Source organism: Hylobates moloch, unplaced genomic scaffold, assembly GCF_009828535.3.
Source record: "Hylobates moloch isolate HMO894 unplaced genomic scaffold, HMol_V3 SCAFFOLD_6, whole genome shotgun sequence".
NCBI lineage: Eukaryota > Metazoa > Chordata > Mammalia > Primates > Hylobatidae > Hylobates > Hylobates moloch.
Window position 1 is genome coordinate 3,022,590 of NW_026652281.1, and position 17,633 is coordinate 3,040,222.

Consider the following 17,633-nt stretch of genomic DNA (forward strand, 5'->3'; position numbering starts at 1 on the left):
CACCAAAAAGTTGTGTCATTTGGCGTCTTGGCTTAAGGGATAATTTAATTACACCACCTATTAGTGTTGACTTATGTTTCTGCGCCAGCCAGCCTTCTTATAATCTTGTTTATTTCCAGAAATCACATTTGTGACAGCTCTAATAGGCCATTCAGCAGCAAAGGTTTTCTCATTTAGTTGAAAATATTTCAGGCTTCAGAACTAGCAAGGAAGGAAAGGCACATTTAGACTTCATATGTCAGAGCAAACTGATTTGGGGCAAGATTTAAAAAATGAACTCAACATGCCTGTTTGACCAATTTCAGCCTAAAATATTTTTATGTTTTAATTTGACAACTAAGCTGACAAGACTTCAGCTGATTCAGAGATTATTGCTCCTGCTGGCTCGTGCGTGTGTGTGCGTGTGTGTGTGTGTGTAAGGGTAGAAAGTGGATCAGGCACGGTCTTTGCATGTGGGTTTACAGAAACAGCTCAGAGGTGTGCATTACCAGCAAGTGCGTGCATCTGCACCTATCACTGACTTGGAGTAACTGTGAACTCTTTCGGATTCTGGGTCCTGTATTTGTAAACTTCCCACTTTTCGTTTTTTGAGAACGTTATTTTGATCTCTGCAAACGAAGGTGGGGAGATGTAGTTACTTCCCTCTTAACAGCTGAATGCAATCAGGGTGCTTTTGGGTGTTGTTTTAGTTAAGAGGCAAAAGAGAAGAGAAAAACACATCCAAACAAACCAGCAGACACATTTGGCATCCAGTGTTTAACCCTCACCCTTTAGTCCCGTCAGTGGGGGAGTGAATCCTGCATGATACACCACGTTTCACCTCCTCCTCGTTCTCCCTGCACCCCGTGAAATTCTCTTGGAAGGAGATGGAAAATTGTCGGGGTTTCATTTAAGGGTCAGCTCACATGTTTAAGCTGCATGTCAGGAAGAAGAAGGCTGAGATCCTTTGAGCAAACAAGTGCCAGAAACTGAACTCCCTGCCTGTCTCTTATGCAACGTCTCCCGAGCAGTTTGGAGACTTGAGCATTTGAATGGGAGGCGTCCCAAACATTCCAGTCTGGATCTCACCCAGGAGAGGGTGCTGGGGACCCAGGTCTCTCTCTAGGGCTTTGAAAGAGGCTTGCTTGGTGGAGACAGAAAACATGGGAGCAGTCCAGGGGAGCAGTTGGACATTCACAGAGCAAAAGCTGCCATGACCACCCAGTTCCAGGCACTTGCCATGCAGACATGGGCATGAGGCCTAGCCACGCCAGGGGCTTGGACAGGGCCACTCTGCTACTCAGTGACAGAAGCTCTCCTGACCACCCCGGAGCACCATACTTTTTCTTGGAACTCTAATCTCGGTCATTCAGCCGTTTAACAAATGCCTCAGTTTTTAATTTGTTAGCTGACCATCTCCCATGGCTAGAATCTATGTTGTGATTACTATATTCCCAGTGCCTTGAGTGATCCATGAGATGCACTTACAATAAAGCTCGATAATTATCCAGAGTTTACAAGGGAGCAGGTACAGCATGGGATAACTCAATGCTACCTCCCAACAAATCAGTGAGCTAGGAAATGTCATCACTCCCATTTGACAATCAAGGAAACTGAGTCCCTGAGAGGCTGAGTGAAATTTGCAAGGCCACACAGCTAGTGTGGAGAGTTGTGGGACAACGGGGATTTGAATCCAGGCTGTCCGATCGAGGACCACACATTCTTAACTGGGCCTCATAGTGCTTTGGTAAATAAATATTGGTTGAGTGAATAAATAAGAAGATGAAACTGAAAAACAGTGGGGTGTGATGTCTGCAGCGAGCGTTTCAGAGGAGGGCAGATTTGGGTTCACACAGGCCTTTACTCTCATTTACTGATGACTGGTAAATTCCTTAAATTTTCTGAGCCTCGACAGTTTCCTCCTGCATGAAATGGAACTAACCATCTTTCTTTCTGGGTTGGGAAGACTTGAGCTTGTGAATGAAGGACTTGGCCCATAGCAAGTGCTGAATAAACGGCTGCATTATGACTATCTCTGGGCCAGCCCCCAATGCCCAGACGTAAGCGGGCAGAGGAGCTGCTGCCCGTAACACATCTCTGACTCCAACCATCTGGGTGACCCTGATAAGTTTCTCAGCTTGCTATGTCTTGCTTTTCTCTTTTGTAGAGGATGGCTTCTCTTAGTTCCTGCCTGGAAGCCTTGCATGAGGAAAGGGGGCCAGGCCCAAAGTCAGTACTGAATGATCATCCGCTTGGAGGTTCCCATTAGGCATTTGTATCCTTGCGGCACTCACATGTTGGGACGCGTGGCCCACTGGTGACTGGCGGGAATGCCCGTGCTCGCTCACGCTTCGGTGTTATGCACATGCTGGCCCTTCGCCCTGGAGTGTTTTTCCAACCAGTGAATCTCCTTTCACCACTTAAGTGCACTGTGTCGCTGAAGGGTAATTATCTGAGTGTTGCAACTCTCCCTCTTGCCCTTTCTGGGCTGTTCTATCCGAGAGCATATTTGTCACCTAGTGCTGGGGTCACTTGGGTTACCCATCTCTCTGACTGTGGAGTGTGACGGTTAACTCACGTCATCCCAGACCAACTTGGTAAAACGCTCCTAGCCACATTTCCCTAGGGATACAAGATGTAAGGGTGAGACGTTGTGGTAGAAGAAGGCATGAGTGTGGCAAAACGAAGCTTTGTTTCTAAGATCTCAAACCTAGGCCCACGAGCGGCATCCATGCATTCACTCTTGCAGCTGGCCGCCGTTCAATCAGGAAGGAGTATTTATTGAGCACCTGCTATGTGCCCGGCACTTGAGTGGTGCTAGGTTTAAGGCTGTGAACAAGAGACCAGGGCTCCCCTTACCCCTCCACAGCTCATCAGAAGGACAACACCGCACAGGCGACAGCAGGCCTGGGTGTGGTAGGCTTGATGGGGATGGTGGGTGCCTCAAGGAGGAAGTTTCAGGGAAGGCTCTGGAGACGGGGCCTCTGAGCTGAGGTGCAAAGGATTAGCCTGGTTTAGGAATGGGGCAGAGGCTTTGCAGGCACGGGGAGTGGAGGGTGCAAGACCGCAGCGAGGGAGCCGGCGAGGGGGGCACGGGAGTCGGGGCAGGACCCTGCTGGACATCTGGTCTGCCCTCAGTGCCGCTTTCCCCAGGGCCACACAGGCTGGCTCTGGTTAATCCCATTTTACAGACGGAGACACTGAGATCAGGGAGCACCGGTGGCGCTGGGAAATGGCTGGGCCTGCTCGTTAATCCCCAGGTGAGCGGGCTTCGCGGGCCTGGGGAGTTCATCTCCCAAGAGACCATCTCCAGGGACGTCATAGTTCATGTCCTGAGCAAGCCGGCAGGCGGGTTTTGCCAAGAAATTAAGTAAGTAAATAAAACAAGTAACACAATAAAACAAACCAATCAATGACATCTTGACCTTAGTATGCCCCGGTGGTCTGCTTTTCAGTGCCCCCCAGGAGAGAGGGAATGTTGTAATTGGGTGGCATTGCTGTCAATCGTCTCAGATTGGAGGAGGCTGCGGAACCCTTGGGCCTGGGAGGTTGTTGCCATGGAGACGGCCTGGGGCCATGCAGGGCGGAGAGCCCCCTCCTCCTCTCCTGGCTGCCATGCCTGTGGCCTCAGGAGACAAGGTGAATGCCGCACCTGCCGACTCGCAGCCCGTCCAGGAGGAGGATAAAGCACAAATCCGAAATGCAGCGTCCCTGGAAAGGACGCCCTCTCTGGGCCTGCAGGTCCCCATCTCACTGGCCTGATTGGGGTCATGTGACCACTCTCCACTGCAAAGGAGTCTGGGAAATTGCATTTTGTTGTTGGAGCTCATTTTGAAGCCAAATGAAACGAGAATCGTGTCAACGGGGAAGGTTTAGGGAGGGGGTGGATGTGTAGGCAACCAGCAGAGGGCCCCGAAATCCGTGAAGATCAGGTCTGACGGTGGCTCCATGCTCCCTCCATTAAAGAGGACTTCACAAAAATCCTTCCGAAAAGATATTTCTTGTTTCATATTCAGAATATTTCACTCACTGCCTCATTAGAAAGACAATAAATTAATGTGTTTACGACTTAGAAAAATCAGGAGGAATTAGAGGAATCAGGATTTTTGGGCCAAGAGTCTCCTTGAAATAGGCGGGGGTCATTGAAGATTATCTTTCCACACGGAAGGAAATCCAGGCTCGGGGAGGTCTGGTGATTTTCCCAGAGTCACACAGGCGGAGGGGCTCAAACCACAGAACCCCTGCCTGGCCCCAGAATCCCAGCCGCGGTGGGCGATGCGGGAGAGTCACCGCAGGTGGGGGCCTGGGAGGCCTGATCTCATCCTCCAGTGTGGCCCTGCCGTGTTGCGCCTTGGGGTACCCAGGGCTTCCTCCCCCTGCTCCCGCCCTACCCGGCCCACACCTCTCAGGCTCCCGGTTGGTCAGGGATTTTTTGCAAGTCAGTTATCCGAGCTCAGAGTGCTGGCCCTGGAGGGAACCCTTCTCACTGCTTCTGGCTGAAAGCCTCTGCCTCACCTCTCTAAGCCCCGAGCGGGCAGAGGAGGCTCTACTGCAGCGGGCGGGCCTGCCAGGTCACGAGGAGGGTCCAGACGTGCCGGCAGCCTCCTGTGTTTACACCCATCCCCAAGCATCGCAGCATCGGGGGCAAGACGCTAAGTTTCTCTCAGGTCATGGCTTCCTCATCATGAGAGTGGGCAGCACACGGCCCCCCATGGGGCTCTTGTGGGGTCTGAGAGAGGATTGTGGTCACATGGCGCCTGGCCTGCAGAGACAGCATGAGGGCTATGGATGCCAAGGCCAGTATCTGCCGTGGCGGCCACAGCCCTCATGTCTCCCTATCAGGAGGCACCAACAAGGCAGTGGGAAAATCCGATCCTTTCTCAATCTGAGTCCCGTAACCTCTCAGCCTTGGGTTCCCGGTCTGCAATAGGGGAAAATCCCCAGATATCCCTCATAGGGGTGCTGTGAGCATGAGAGAGAAAAGCATTGCAATGGTGAGTAGTTACTGAGCACAGTGAGTAGTTACTGAGCACAATGAGTAGTTAGTAAGCACTGCTCACTTGCCAGGCTCCTGGCTGGCCCTTCTCTCTTCTGCAGAGCTAGGCATCAGAGCACACTGAGCAGCAGGGTGAAATGCCCACAGAGCTTCTGCAGCCAAGTCCTGTCTGACAGGTAGGAGGTGGGCCCACGACAAATGACCTTGCCTTCCTAACTCCCCGATTAACTTATCCATCCATGAATACACAAAGGCAGTCCCAACACCTCACTAGAACCCATTCCCGGAAACCCACCCTGTTGTAAAGTACGGAATAAAATTGATCGGCGGGAATCAGCTTAGAAGTAACAACACAGTAAAGTCATGTTCCTGAAAATGGACTGTGCACTGATGAACTCATATTGAAGGTAAAGGGCCTGCCATGAAGGCAGAGCCCAGGGACAATTATGCTATGCAACCATTTCAATTGGAGAAAAATTTCACCCAGTCTAGGACGTGGCAGACTGTGAACACACCTGTTATCCAGGACACCTGATCTGCCATAAGCAGCCCTGATGCCTACACAAACTCACTCTCTTGTTTATGGCAATTAGCTTTTTCTATTTTTTTTTTTTTTGGTCTTAGGTCTACTTTATGATTCAGTAAACATTGAATTAACAATCCACTTTTCTTCTTAGAATGTTGAAGGCTGTTAGGGCATTATATGGAAGGAAACTATTTTCTTAGGAAACCCTGATCTTACTTTCCCTTTCTTTGCCAGAAAAGGTTCCAAAATTCATCTTCAGACCTCAGCACCATCCTAGGGGGTTCAACTCATTTAGCTGCTAATGCAGTTTCTCTCCTACAAAAAAAAAATTCTTCAAAAAAGAATTTTGAAGTAAAAGCCCCCTCAGGTGACACAGATGCCAAGTAGGAATGCATTGGGCTTCAAGTCACAATAACCCAACTTAAGATGGCTTAAACAAGGGCAGGCTTGTCCTTATCATGCAGTAAGGATGTCAGAGGAAGGCAGTCTCTGGCGTCTACTCAGCTATTCACCAGTGGCAGAGACGGCACCTTCTTCCTGCTTATAGGAGTGTCGTGTGGCTGCTGTAACAAATGCCCATCAACTCAGTGGCTTAAAACACACATACCTTTATCATCTTAGGGCTCTATAGTGTAGAAGTTCAATGCTGGTTTCACCGGGCTAAAATCAAGGTGTGGGATGGGCTGGTTCCTTCTGGGGAGACCCCTCTGATGATGCCAGGATCTGAAGATGAATTTGGGATGTCTCTGGAACCTTTTATGGCAAAGGAAGGGACAGTAAGATCAGGGGCCCCTGAGCGTGTTTCCTGGGAGAACGTTTCCATGAATATCATGCCGAGTCCTTGCCTTCTCCAGCTTCCAGAGGCTGCCTCATTCTTTGGCTCGTGGCCCATTCCATCGTCTTCAAAGGCAGCAGGGTCCCATCTATCCCTCCACCCTCTGCATGCATTTTTTTTTTTTTGAGATGGAGTCTCGCTCTGTTGCCCAGGCTGGAGTGCAGTGGCGCCATCTCGGCTCACTGCAAGCTCTGCCTCCTGGGTTCACACCATTCTCCTGCCTCAGCCTCTCCGAGTAGCTGGGACTACAGGCGCCCGCCACCATGCCCGGCTAATTTTTTTGTGTGTATTTTTAGTAGAGAGGGGGTTTCACTGTGGTCTCAATCTCCTGACTTCGTGATCCGCCCGCCTTGGCCTCCCAAAGTGCTGGGATTACAAGCGTGAGCCACCACGCCCGGCCTTGCATCCATTTCTTCTATGACTTCCTCTTCCACCTCTATTTTCCACTTTTATGGAGCCTGTGCTTAGACTGGACTCACTCAGATAATCCAGGACTATCTCTTTATTTTAAGGTCAGCTGATTAGCAACCCTACTTCCATCTGCAACTCCAGTATCCTGGTTCTGGAGTTTAGGATGTGGACATCTCTTGGGGAGCTAATATGCTGTCTTCCACATTGCTATTGTCTGTTCTGTCATGGCCTCAACGTGGCTGCTAGATCTCCAGACGTCACATCGGTATTCACAGAGGGAAGAGGGGAGAAGGTTATAGGACTCACCCCCTCGGTCTGTGCCTTTTGATTAAGAAAACAAAAGGTTTCCCAGAACTGTCCCAAAAGACTCTGTTTGTATCCCATGGGTCAGAACAGGTCACATGGTCACATCTAGCTGCAAGGGATGCTGGCAAGGTATACAATGGGCAGGAGGCAGCAAGGGAGAAGTTGTGTGCCAGTGACTCAAGGAGGCACATCCATGGAATCTGTGCAGCCTCCTCCCAGATCCTTAATTTCAGCAAATCTTTGAGGACAGGCCACCAGTAACAGGAAGTGGTGGCTTCCAAAGTGTTTCTTTATGGCTTTCTAGTGGAATATAGTTTATAGGCACTCCGGGAGTTCTAAAACAGAACTTTAATATCTCCCCCTGGAATTGTGTGGGAGGCCATGGGCTTTGGAATGGGCTGACCTGGGTTCTAGCACCTTCTTGACTTGAGAACTAGAGAGAATGTGTGCATAAGTTAAGCTCTGCCTTGCTTGAAAACGCTTCATAACCTGGCATACATCAGTTTCCTCGTGGAGTAAATGGTGCTGGTAAGGGTGTGAGGCTTGCAGGTCTCTGTGAGGTGAGATGGGATTATACAGTAGAGTTCAGAGCATCTCAGGGTCCTCAGCCGCCAGCCATTAATCAAACCCACACGATCGCAGCGAGGTCTGGAAGAATGCAGAGGGGTAGTTTCCACCTGCAGCACCTTTTTGCAGGTGGGGAAACTGAGGCACAGAGAGACACGGCCACTCTTCCAGGCCTCCACAACCAGTATGTGTTAGGGTGGAGCTAAAGTCAGCCTGAGGAGTGATTTCAGGGATGAGCAAAATCAGCGATCAGGGTCACCGGTCAGTGTGGATCCCCCTGCCCTGGCCCTGGGCCCCCTCCCCAACAAGGTCATGTCCCAAGGCAGGTGAAGGGTGAAGGGGCCTGTGCAGCTCCCCGGCTGGTGGGGGGGTGCTTCCCTGCCAGCCTGTTTGTTTTGGGCATCTTTCTCATGTCCTCCAAGCTTGCCGCCAGCAGTGTGCTCCCCGGGGGCATGCCGGCGGTGAGAACCTGGGAACTGCCTCTTATCTCTGCAGAGCAGGATGTGTCCTGTGCTGCGCGTCCCCGGTGAGCTTTCCAAGTGCTGTGATGAGCTTGCAGATTTCAGCGGGCGATTGCTCTGGCCATCCCCCGCCAGCCTTGGGGGGGGGTTGTGTTTTGTTTCCCAGGCCCCTCGGCACCGCACCAGGGATCCTGCCACATCCCGCTCCCGTGTCCCTGGCCTTTCAGCTGCTCTGAGTCCATGATCGCCCCTGCAGGTCCGGCGCAGCCGATGGCCAGTGAGAAGTGGCACGGGGTGAATTCCTGTTTCCGCTCATTCTTTGTGCAGGGGCAGTGGGTGGTTCCCAGCTGGGGAGGGCTGGGGGGGCCGCAGTGCCCCGCGTGGCCCTCGGAGGCGCTGTGCAAGCCCGGGTTCTGCCCTCATCCCATCCCATCCATACCAACTTCTGAAAGGTCTCCGACCCAGTCGTGAGTGGATGGAAACAGGTAATTAACCTAGTTATACAATGGAGTGTGGGCAGGGCATCTCAATCTTACCTCCAGTGATATTTGTTTAAAATGCTGATTCTCAGGTCCTGGGGTTCAGCGAGGCACATTAGAACTGGGGTAGGACCCACGATTCTTAATTTACACCAGGCCCCCGGTAATTCTTCTGATCTGGCAAATTTGGGAAAACACTGGCCCGGCAGTTTGGCCCAGGCTCTGGAGACAGGCTAAGTTCCAACTTCACTGCAATCCCTCGTCGGTGCGCCCCTTGGAGCTTCTCAGACCACAGTCTCCTCTTCTGTTGACTAGGTCTGATGTTATCTTCCTTCTGTGATTGTTGGGAGAAATCCCAGAGTGCTCTGCACACAGCCAAGCATCCATTGGGTGTTCAGGAAAGGATTAACACTTATTGTCCAGATGATACTCAAAGACAGAAATCTCCTGGCAAGGTTTCTGAAAATCACAAAAGCCAGACAGAGCAAAGTGAGCTAATAGGGTTGGAGTTAAAAGTGGAGACCTTGAATGTTTTGAGCACCCTTGGTGGCCTCGTTTTAGGCATGAACACAATTTCCATTGGAAAATTGGAAACACTGACAGCAATAGAAGGGACTCCATTTCTTCGCTGTCCTTTGTATCCAAGAGCCCTTAACGGAGATCACTGAGTAACTGTGGGGTTCTCAGAGCTGAAGGCATTGGGGCAAGAAAGGGGGTTCAGTCTTCTCAGGATACAGCACGTTGATGAAAGAACCAGCACAGTGGAACACGCATCCCACAAGGAGACATGCAGCAGCAAGGAAGGACCCTGCGAGGCCATTGGAGACACTGCCTTCAGATGGGATGAACAGGTCCCTTCTGGCAGCATCTGCTGAGTTAGCATCAGGCTGGACCACAGAGACGATGCCTGCAAGAGCTGCAAACGCAGGCCATCCTGCCAGCTCTCGTGCAGGAGATGCTAGCTCCTCATCAGGCTCTGAGCCAAGCACATCATCTGCCTTCTACCCCGCAGTTTCCTAGTGTGTAAAATGAGGATGTTGTGGCTCTTACTCCATCGGTCCTTAGGAGGATTGAGGGAGGTGAGGCATAGGAAGTGCTCTGCTTGGTCGCCAGCGAACATCAGTGTTGGGAGAGTTATCTCTTTTTTTTACACATAGGAGTACTGGAGGAGGCATGGCGGAATTCCTCACTAGCAGAAGACCCCCTTGCAGACATGTGGAGAGATCTGAGCCACTACAGACACGGCAGCAGGACAGGGCTTTGGAGGAGGCACCTGAGCGGTAGCCTGGGTCCACCGCAGACATCAGCGAGCTCTTAGATCAGGTGGGGAACCAGGCCACCCACTCGTGCTCTGGTTCAGCTCCCTACTCTGCTTTCTGAGAGCCAGTTTGGAAGGGAACCTGGCAGAGCTCCTCAGAGTCTCGGGGTCCTTGTCTTCGATGAACTTTCTACGTGGTCACAGGCAGCCTCCGAATATTCTCTCCTCCCAAGGTTTCTGTTGATCCCAAGCAGGAGCTGCCTGCGCAGAGCTGGTTTGTGCCAATTGGCTTGTGTTTTGCCAAGTAAGGGGGCAATGAAATGGGAAGTGGGGGGGCTGCATGAACAGCCTCATGCTGTATTTCTGAGAGGTGTTTTTCCGCAACAGGAACACACATACACACATGTGCTCACCAACACACAATTCCCCTGCACACACTCACACACATGACATGACATGCATGCACACACACTGTACACATTCATTCACATGCACAGAACATGCACCAACACACATGTACACACGCACACGCAGAAGGAGACTGACTTTGGAAACCCAAGTCAAGCCCATCCTCCATGACCCAACCCCTGAGCTCCTTCCTCCCCTCTACCTGAGTCATGGCTGCTTCTGTGCATTAGGTCGTTCTGTTCCTGTTGAATTCAGGCTCCACCACTGTGGGGTCTTGGTCATGTTGCTGAATGACCCTGATGCTCAGCCTCTTTGTCTGTGAAGTGGACACAGTAACAGCACTTACCTCATAGGGCCACTTGGAGCCTGTGCAGAGACAAGGGTTAGGAGAAGGCCTGTGCCTTGCAAGTTTCCTGCTGCCTGATCACCTGAAGTCACATCACTGTCGCCTGCCTGATCGCCCCTAAGCCACATCACCATCCCCTTTCCATGCTGATCTTCTCTTTCAAAAGGCCCCTGTGGGCTTCCAAAACTTTTGAATGTCACCAGCTTGACATTCTGTCTGGTTTTGCTGGAGCAAGATGTTAAGTAAGTCATTTCATTTGTGTGTCTTCCTCCGGGTGACAAATGTGGGCTCATATTACCTTACGGACCAGTAGGGCTCAGGATCTCCAAGGGAGGTCTGCAGATAAAGGCTTATTGAGGGATGGAACTAGAATGATTCATTTATTCAAACACAGATGGCACCTGCCCAGCCTGGGCAATGGGGACGGGCAGATGAATATACTCAGCCCCTGCTTAGGAGCTCACACTCTGGGGAGAATGAGAAAGGAAGGACACGAATGACTGGTTGTGTGGCCAGGCATCTCCCGTGCGGGCCAGGTGCCTGCCCAGGACTCTGGGGGAGATGAGCCTCACAGCTCCCGACCTCAAAGGGTGGGGACACTGGGACCCATGAAATCAGCACGGACATAGTGGTGATGTCTTTAGTTATGAGCAGGAACCCTCCAGGTGGCCAAGGGACAGACCTGTTTCAACCAAAGAGAATGGCCAGTGTCAAAACTCAGGCATGCACTGCAGTGGGGACTGACAGTGGCTTAGGAAGGGGTTGGTGGACGGCAGGATGGGTCTGCCTCTGACCTACCAATGAATGAACGCTGGGTGGGCGGGAGGGTCTCAAGACCAGGCTGGCTTTATGTGGGTGTCTCAATGCAGGTAGCTTCTGAGACCTGGAATTGTCCCTGGGAAGGCCTAGTTCATGTGTACACAAATTAGTCTCTTCCTGATGATGGCACCACTTGTGTCATTTAAGGCCTTGTTCTTCAATATTTCCTGTCAAAGAATTTGTAACAGAGGAGGATCCCCTTTCCAGGAGGGTGGGCCATGGACCAAAACCTGCCCAAGCACCACCGTTTTGGCATTTCTTTATGTTAAAAGTCTGGGCCCATTTGTTTCATATTCCTGATTATATAATTTATTGTTAAAAGCCATTTTTTCCCCTTCCCCTACACTCTTATTTTGGTAAAAATGATAATATTGGATCATCATGTTGATCTCGGGTCTTGATAGGGTTTGGCTGTGTCCCCACCCAAATCTCACCTTGAATCGTAGCTCCCATAATTCCCTTGTGTTGTGGGAGGGACCAGGTGGGAGATAATTGAATCGTGGGGGTGGTTTCCCCCATACTGTTCTCATGGTTTGAATAGGTCTCATGAGAGCTGATGGCTTTATAAGAGGAAACCCCTTTTGCTTGGCTCTCTGATTCTCTCTTGTCTGCCGCCATGTAAGACACACATTTCACTTTTTGCTGTGATTATGAAGCCTCCCCAGCCACGTGGAACTGTGAGCCATTAGATCTCTTTTTCTTTATAAATGACCCAGTCTCAGGTATGCCTTTATCAGCAGCGTGAAAACAGACTAATATAGGTCTTCTCAGGGCCTCTTGTTTGAAAAGCCAAATGGATCTGAAGGTGGTAACATGAAGTGCAGTCTGGTCTTCCTCAGTATCAGTCATTGAATGGGACACAATCTTAGGGGCAGGTTTTCAATGACAACACGAGATGAGACACCCTAAAACCCAAGGTCCCTGCGCAGGTCGGGAGAAGGGACTACTGACCTCTAAAGAGTCAAATGTAACGCAGGAGTCGGAATAAAGATATTTGTCAGTTTCTCTCTGGGGAGGCCGGAGACAAGAGCCTTCCATGGAAGCTTCTGTCCCCAGCCAAGCGCTCAGTGTTCGTCCCTCCTTGGTTTCCTTCTGCTCCAACCCAGGGCAGAGAAAGCTTCTGATGTTCTTCTCTTTTGTACCTGCCCATCTTCACGGGTTTGTCAGAGCATGAAGAGTACCAGTGCCTGGGATCTTCTTAAAATATTTGGACTTTTCCAAGCCCTTACACAGACCTTTAAGCTTGGTTTAGTAGGTACAACATGTCTACTGTGTGTTAATAAAGTTTTTATCGAATTGTTTTTAAAAATCCAATGGGATCATGGTTGTATACATTCAGAGTGTCTGCTTCCTCACTTAGTTTCAAATCCCATTCCCACTACTGACCAGCTGTGTGACTTTGGGTAAGTTAGTTAACCTCTCTGCGCCACAGTTTTCTATAAATGGGGGAGAAAAACAGTGCTTAGGTTATTATGGGGATTAATAAGTGAGTATGTGTGAAGTGCTGGAAATGGTTCCTGGTACATGTGACTTCCATAACTATTGGAGGGGTTTATCCCCATCTCTGGAAAGAATGATGTGATTTTCAAAACAGACAGTGGACTGTGATCCTTTGCAGTGCGAGACCACTCTGCCGTGTGCTGAAAGCCTCGCTATAGTAACTCCAGCTCACGGAAACTCAACGGGGTGAATTCACAGACACTCACATACGGGTTTTTGGCAGCAGGTTGATCCCCATGTGGGGTGCCTACCTGTTTGTGTGCTGATGGAGAAACAGTGCCTCCCGGGGGGCTGCCCCAGGGCAGGCAGGCCGTGAACAAAGGTATAGGGGGACATGATGGGGTCTGAACCTCTAGCTTGCTGTTTCCAGACACAGCACGCTTTGAGCTTGCAGAGCTGCCTGGCCTCCCAAATGCACTTGGGTCTCAGGGCCTCTGGGCCTGTGATCTCCCTAGGCAGACCTCAGGGGGCCTGTGTGCAGGGGCCCCTCTGTTTGGGGTGGGACGCATACCATTTGTCAGTGGCATGGGGTGACTTGCTGGGCACCCCGTGCAGCGAGCTTGCGGAGTTCAAGGCTGGGCGCAACTCAGCTCTCATTATCAGATCTAATTGTGGGCTCGGATTTCACAAATCGGGGCCTGTGCAGGTGGAGGACAAGCGGCAGAGGTCATGCCTAAAAGCTTATTAAGCCGCCGGTGTGAAAGGTAAGGCCATCTGGATGCCATTTGACAACTTAAGTGGTAATTACACCATTTGGCACAGGAATTAGTGAGAGCTGGGGCTTGAACTGTGGCAGGGGCCACTTTTTTTTCTGCAGGGGGGTGGCTTGGGGCAGTCCCGATCCTAGCAGCTCACAGTCCTTGCCGCCGTTTGTGGCTTGCAGATTCTCTGCCCAGCTCCTCGGACGGGCAGGCTTGATAACCAGGAACACCTGCCTTCTCAGCTCTCCTGTCCAGGGAAGGGAGGTGGGCAGCGGGGGCAGCTTCCAGCAACATTCCACCCCAGCAATATGGAAGTGTTTAAGCAGGGTTTGCACCAGGCAGGGTAGCTGAGATCTGAACCTTTAAATTACAGCCATTCCCGGGCTGAGGAAAAGTAAATAAACAGTTCACAGCTGCAGCCAACTCAACACAGAAACGGGCTATCTCTTCTGATTGCAGGGCAAGTAATTAAGTGAGAAATGTGAGCCGTGCAGTCAGGGTGAGATGGTAAAGGTCTGGGGCAGCAAGTCCACCCAACTCCAGAGACCTTCCGATTAACCCTCGCGGAGCCAGGAGGGGAGAGGGATACGCAGGCTTGGAGGTGAAGCCCAGATGAGGGGCACTGGCTTTGTGATTGTCAAAAGCCAGCTAACTATAAACGGCCTTACCTCGCTGTGCTTGGCTGAGGGAATACGCTGAGGGTGAGAATCTGCGTTCTCAGCAGTCCACCCATGGACGCACTTCACAACAGGTACTGTCTCTGTTTACTCATTATAGGCTGAATTTTGTTCCTGATAAATTCCTATGTGGAAGGTCTAGCCCCAGGCCCTCAGAATGTTACCGTGTTTGGAGAGAGGGTCTTTAAAGAGGTGCTTAACTTAAAATGAGTCATGGGGCCCTAATCCAATGACTGGTGTCCCCACGAGAACAGGAGATGAGGACACAGACACATACAGAGGGATGACCATATGAGGACTCAGGGAGAAGATGGCCGCCTACAAGCCAGGGAGGGAGGCCTGGGGAGGAACTAGCCCTGCCGGCAGCTGATCCTAGATGTTCAGCCTTGAGAATGATAAGAAAATGCATATCTGTGGTTTGAGCTGCCCAGTCTCATGACGTGGTTATGGCAGCCCGGGCAAATCAATTCAGCCAGCTTTGCCTGCATGCAGAGAGCCACGTGTGCTTTAGAGTAAGAGCTGACAACGACGCGGTTCACGGGCTGTGTCGGGCCCCAGCGAGCTGTGCGTGTGACATGCAGCTTCTTACACCAAAGCAGTAGCATTCCCATTTCACAGATAGGGAAACTGAGGCCTGGGGAGGTCAAGCGAGTGGTCCAGGGTCATGTAGCTGGAATTTGTGGACACAGCAGGTGTTCTCAAACCTGGCTTCACAGTGCAGTGGCCCTGGGAAGCCTTAAGAGGCACTGACTCCCAGGCTCCAGCCCACACCAAGGGAATCAAATTCTGGGCAGCGCTTTTCAGGGCGCCCCAGGCGATTCTCAGGTATAGCCGGGTGCATAGCTACTGCCTTGTACCTCATTCATCTGGCTGGCCTTAAAAAACAAATAAAGTACGTTAACAGGGACTTCTGTCCCATGCGGCAGCTCCCGTCGCCATTTCCCCTGGCAAAGTGGGTTCACTGTGTCCCTCACACTCATGGTGGGGCAGCTTGTGTTTCTGAGACCATTAGCAGGGGCTCTGGGGCCCAAATGGCTGGGTTTGAATCCAGTCTTTGCTACTCATTTGCTGTGTGACCTTGGGCAAGTGGCTTGGTCTCTCTGGGCTTCAATTTCCTCATCTGTAAAATGTGATAACAGTACCTACCTTGTAAGGTTGTTATTCACCAAGTTAGCCTTTGTAAAGTGCTTAGAGCAATGCCTAGCCTGTGGAGAGTGCTGGAAAAATGTTTGTTACAAACAAGACAGCTGTGTCCTGTACGTACCCTGGATGATGAGAGGCTGGGGAGATGGGTAGGAGATGGGAGACAGAAGCCAAGCCTGAGTCCATGCCGTGTTCCCTGGGGACCTGCGGCATCCGACACAGGGGAGGGCTTGGGAAACTTTAGCGTCGGGGAACAGGTGTCGTTTGTGCAAGGTATTTGGCACCACCTCCCCGCACCATGCACACCCCGTCCCTGTGGGAGGGATGGCGAAAGCAGCCCCTTCTGTTCCTGTGGAGGTCGGAAGGGAGGCGCACTGAACCCATGATGACAACCTACAGCGTGGGTTTCTCCTCCAGGAAGGAGGCGTGACACCGAGAACCGGGAGGTTCCCGCCTGTGAGCACTGGCGGCGGGATGTGGATAACCCTTTCTTTTGTACTTGGTGTATTCTCCTCCTCTTCCTGCACGAATGAATGCATATCCCTTTCGTTATAACAATGGAATTTGGGGTGGGGGCTTTTTGGTAAAAAAAAAAAAAAAAAAAAAGGATAATACAGAAGTTGACCGAGTTTCTTCAGGCAGATTCTTCTCTGGGGCGTGTTTTCGCATTTCCCTGACATCCTCTGCAAGCTGTTCCAGGCCTAGGCCCCATCCTCACCTCTCACAGCACACACCTGCCTGTGTTCTGGTTTGTGGTTCAGGAGCGGACAGCCATGTGTCACCTGGCTGTGGGTCTCCAGGAGCCATTGCAGGGGACAGGCCACACGGCCATATTCCAGTGGCCCTGAGCCCGGAGGCACTGACTGCATGGAATCATGGATCTCTGGGCTCGGGGGGCCTCGGGGACCTTCTGCAGAAAGCACTTCTCCTGGGGGGTTGGGCAGGCAGGAACACATGGCTTCCTTCCGTGAGCCACAGTTCGGGTCCAACTGGGAGGGGCTCCCAGAAGAGGCCTTGGGGACAAGAACAGGAGGGGCCCTGGGCCCTCTGCACTGTGAGCTCCCTCAGCAGGTCTGTGGCCGGTGGAGATGGCCCAGGTTTCCCCATTCCCAGGCCAGAAAGTGCAGAAAGGGAACTGCCGGAACCCCAAGTGTGCCAGCCCCCTCAGCTGACTCAGTTCTGCCCCCGTCTCCTCTTCTGTGAAATGGGAATAAGAGCAAAACCTGCCTTACAAAAAAAAGGCTGCTGGGAGGATTAAACAAATTAAAACAGGGGATGGTGCCTGCCACTTAGTCAAGCATCTCCGGTATCAGCCCCTGGTACGATCTTCATTTGCTTTGTTTGTTTGTTTGTTTTGTGAGACAGTCTCTCTCTCTGTCACCCAGGCTGGAGTGCAGTGGTGTGATCTCTGCTCACTTCAACCTCTGTCTCCTGGGTTCAAGTGATTCTCCTGTCTCAGCCTCCCAAGTAGCTGGGATTACAGGCACACCGCACCACGCCCAGCTAATTTTTTGTATTTTTAGTAGAGACGGGGTTGCCCAGGCTGGTCTCGAAGTCCTGGGCCCAAGAGATCCACCTGCCTTGGCCTCCCAAAGTGCTAGAATTACAAGCATGAGCTACTGCACCTGGCCTAAGATCTTCATTTCCTTTCTTGTGACGGCTCTGAGTCGTGTCCATGTGCAGGGGACCTGGAGACTCAGGAGGGTGATTCATTTACTCAGCTCTTCAGCCAGAGGGGTCAGCCCTGGAGTAGGTGCTGGCACCTAACCGGAAATGAGCTGACATTCCACCTTGGGACACATAAAATCTTTCGAGGGAGGCAGCTGTCAGTCAAACGATCACAGGAAGGGATTATACAAAAATTCTGAGGTGGCCAGGTGGGGTGGCCGAGTGGCTGAGCTGGGGTCTGAGGGCAGTGCAGGAGTTAGCTAGGAGGTAGGAGAGGAACAGTGTCCTGGAAGAGGGAACAGCCTCTGTGAAGAGCTCCTCTCCTTCAGAGGAACAGAAGGAAGCCCTCTGTAGCCGGCATGTGGAGAGGGAGGCTGACACAGCTGATTGTTTTCCACCCTCGCTTCCCCCTCCCTTCCACAGTGAGAGTGTTTAACTAGGCAAGCCACAGAACACAGAATGCTTTTCCCAGCCTTTTTGACGGCTGATGTGCGTGTAACAGGCTGCATGTGCCTTGAACAAGAGACGCCTTCTTGCAATAGCTGGGTGGAGA